The 3878-nt window shown below is 29.9% G+C and overlaps 1 protein-coding gene across 5 annotated transcripts in view; it reads right to left on the bottom strand.

The window, feature by feature from the left end:
• LOC106879863 (dual 3',5'-cyclic-AMP and -GMP phosphodiesterase 11) overlaps positions 1–2533 on the bottom strand; it is a 237633-nt gene extending 235100 nt beyond the window's left edge. Inside the window, exon 1 of one of the 5 annotated variants that reach the window (XM_089349480.1) lies at positions 2503–2533. The gene's annotated coding sequence lies outside the window, so the exon portion shown is untranslated. Of the gene's footprint in view, positions 984–1142; positions 1211–2502 lie in introns of those variants that run through there. The other 4 variants (XM_089349481.1, XM_014929581.3, XM_089349478.1 and 1 more) reach the window with 4 other exon arrangements.
• Positions 2534–3878: the final 1345 nt, after the last annotated feature.

The following is a 3878-nucleotide window of genomic DNA, read 5'->3' on the forward strand; positions in this document are numbered from 1 at the left end:
AATATACGTGTATTTATCGATGTTCTGTATCTATATGTATAATGAATGTAACTAACTAAGATAAACTGAATAGGTCGTAGGAGTTTAAGAAGACGTTTATGTAATTCAACGAGTTTATAAAAGCCAACACCAACGGAAGAATGGAATATAAAAGCCGTTGAAGTAGGGAAATCGTTTTAAACATGGTCAGAAATACTAAGTGACGCGCGGAAAAAAAGTTACAAAACAAAGAGAAGTGTTTGTAGAAGGTTTTGAAGAAGCTATTTTAAATAATAATAAATAAATTGCATAACAACTACGATATCATAATTACAAATCAAATTGTGAAATGAAGTTTTTTTTTTTAAATATAACAGTGATACCGGCCGACTTTGTTGTTGAACTTAGAAAAGTATCTATTTTCTTTTGCCATAGTTTGTAATAAATTTCCTTCCATTCGGTAAACAGGAAATTTTGAATTTGTAGTTGAAGCCATCAGGCATAATTTTAGAATACTTTATATGTTCGTATATAAAATACAGATGATATAAACACAAATAGAAAGAAATAGAGGAGAGAGTGAGAGCGGGCAATTAGAGCTAAGTTATGTGTAGGTGTGTAAATTTATCTACATATATAAATATATTGTGAAAAGACAGTTCACGTAAATAGATAAGTGAAGAATGATCAACTTTAAATGTGATAATGTCCCTAGATAATTTATTTCCTTGGTTGTAATTCAGTTGGTGAAAGTAGTAGACGTACAGCTTTTATCCAAATAAAATAAGACGCAAAAAAAAAAACAAAAGTAAAAACTTTTTTCTTCTTTTTTCCCCAAATAAAAACAATACAAATACGTCATACAAGTAATATATAAGTAAACGTGCATTCACGAGGTTCTGCCTAGCAGCACATAGCTTCACTGGAACGGAACGACATACATATCCATATATACACACACACGCGCATGTATATGTATGCACATACATACACTATATTATTACTATTATATATATACATATATATATTTTTTTAACAAATTACATAGTGATCGTGGCTACAGAAGAGCGCAAACTTAAATAAAAGCAGTAATATAAAGGACAACAGTGCAAATGACAGGATTTGGTTATGGTAAATATGCAAGAGTGAGAATATAGATTGACATTGGGCTTTTCCATTCCGAAGATGCGGTAACTCCTAAACTGGTACCCGGAAAAAAAAAATCACATTAAAAATGCTTTAATTGCTCCGATGTGATTAGCTGCCAACGGGCACGTGACATTTCTTATATACATAATGAGCACGTCGGTAATTCAGGAGGCCAATAGTTGTGTGGATATACGCACGTTCATACACACATATACAAATATACGTATTTATGTGCATATATATATATATATATATATATATATATATATACATATATATATATATATATATATATATATATGTGAGTATGTATATATATATATATATATATATATATATATAATGTACATGCGAGTGTATGTATGAATATGTGTGTGTCTATATATATATATATATATATATATATGAATCTGTATGAATATGTATATATATGTATATGTGTGAATATGTATATATATATATATATATATATATATATATATATATATACATATATATATATATATATATATATATATATATATATATACATATATATATATATATATATATATATATATATATATATACATATATATATATATATATATATATGTATGTACATGCGAGTGTATGTATGAATATGTGTGTGTCTATATATATATATATATATATATATATATATGAATCTGTATGAATATGTATATATATGTATATGTGTGAATATGTATAGATATATATATATATATATATATATATATATATATATATACATATATATATATATGTGTGTGTGTGTATATATTTATATACGTGTGTATATATGCACACACAAGTATACGCACAAACATTGAATGTACAACAATATATATATATATATTACCATACATAAATACGCATGTATGCATATAAACATACATACACACGCTTTCTCAACTTCTCTCGCTCTCTCTCTCACGCGCACGTACACATGTATGTATATGTATACCTATATATATGTTGTTTACTTTATGCATAAGTTATATATATATATATATATTTATTTATAATATTATAGTTTCACACTTGTGCTTTATTTTTACACGGAAAAGGTTGACAGTTACTTCGAAGATCTTTCGATCACGAAGTCTTCATTTTCTTGTTTGTTTTTCTTTAACGATTTAAGGTAAACGTTTATTTACATGAAAGAAAATTACCGGAGAACTTTCATCTAATTCTTCCAAAGCCTTCTCTTAAAACTGCATTGAAGCCATTTGTGGGAATGTTTTCTTTTTCATCGGACTTGTAGTCCGATAAAACACACACACACACAAACGGTTATATAATGATATAACTACATATGTTGTAAACTAAATGTGTTGTGTTTGTTGCTATGTATGAGACTATTTTACTCACCTCTCGTATTTTCTACATACTCATACATTCTATTTCTCACCCTCTTTCTTTCACTTCTCCCACATTCTGTTTCTCTTCTTTCTCACTGACACATACAAACACAACTACACACGTGCGCACACACAGGCGTATATTCACATACACTCAATCTGTCTGTTTCTTCTTTCCTCGCTCTCTCTCTCTTCCTCTCTGTTTCTCTTGCTCTAAAAGAATGTGGTAAATGTTTACATGGCATTGAATGTAGGGAAACTTTATTGATTCGTTAAGTTAGTCGGAGCCAAGTTGTTTAACTTTGAAAGCAGATCTGAGAAATGGATTGCGAGCAACTGATGCTTCTCACATCAAAGGAACTAACTACCTTTGTAAAACGATGATAAACATAAAAATACGGTAATGAATTAACAACTAGTCTCGTAAAAACGGTCAACTGAAATGAGCAGTTTCTTTAATACACTCACTCGTTCTCTTGTAAGGTTTCTATCAAGCGGATTAATTTCTTATTCTTCATAAACAAATCTTATTACTCCACTTTGTCGTTATCTTTTTATAAATCTAAAACAAAAACAAAACATTTAAAAGCAAGCAATATTTAATCATATATTTCAAATACGAATCGCACACACACAAGAAAAAAATAATAAGGGCGATGTTTCGTTTTATGATCCATTAAATGAAACTGTCGGAAGACATCACCTTTTGACGGAAATTCGACAGGGAAACGAAAGTGAAAGGATTGTCTTGTTTTGAAATGAAATAAAAATTGGTGTAAACCTTTAGTAAAACAAAAAAAACTAATTGTAAAATAAGATTTCTTTTTGTTGTAAAATTCTTTTATTTTCTTATAACATGTTTGTAAATAAAAATATAAAAATTAGAATGTGTGGAAGGCTTTTAACAAACAGTCTAAAAGCATTTTCTTTGTTTGACTGTCACCAAGTAAATTCCTGCAGGCTATCACCATCATCATCATCATCATTTCATGTTTGTTTTCCATGCAGGCATGAGTTGGACAGTTAGACAGGAGCTGGCAGGCCAGTGCCCACTCCAGATTCCATAGTCCATTTTGGCCTGATTTCTACAGCTTGATGCCCTTCCTAATGCTCACCACTTTACAGAGTGTACTGGGTGCTTTTTTTATGTGACACCAGCACCAGTGCATTTTATGTGGCGCAAGCACCAATGCTTTTGTACATGGCACAAGGTATGAAAAAGATTCTCTGAAGCACACTGCATAACCTGATGTCGTTACTTTGCTCCTGATGCCCTCAGCTGTGTTTCATGTAGATAAATAAATCTCTCAGGTCTACAAAATAAAGACCAATTTACAGTATCCACAATTTGGTAACTGTTGACAGAAAGGCCATTAGTCTGTTATA

This window comes from Octopus bimaculoides, chromosome 3 (assembly GCF_046866305.1).
Source record: "Octopus bimaculoides isolate indiv1 chromosome 3, ASM4686630v1, whole genome shotgun sequence".
Lineage (NCBI taxonomy): Eukaryota > Metazoa > Mollusca > Cephalopoda > Octopoda > Octopodidae > Octopus > Octopus bimaculoides.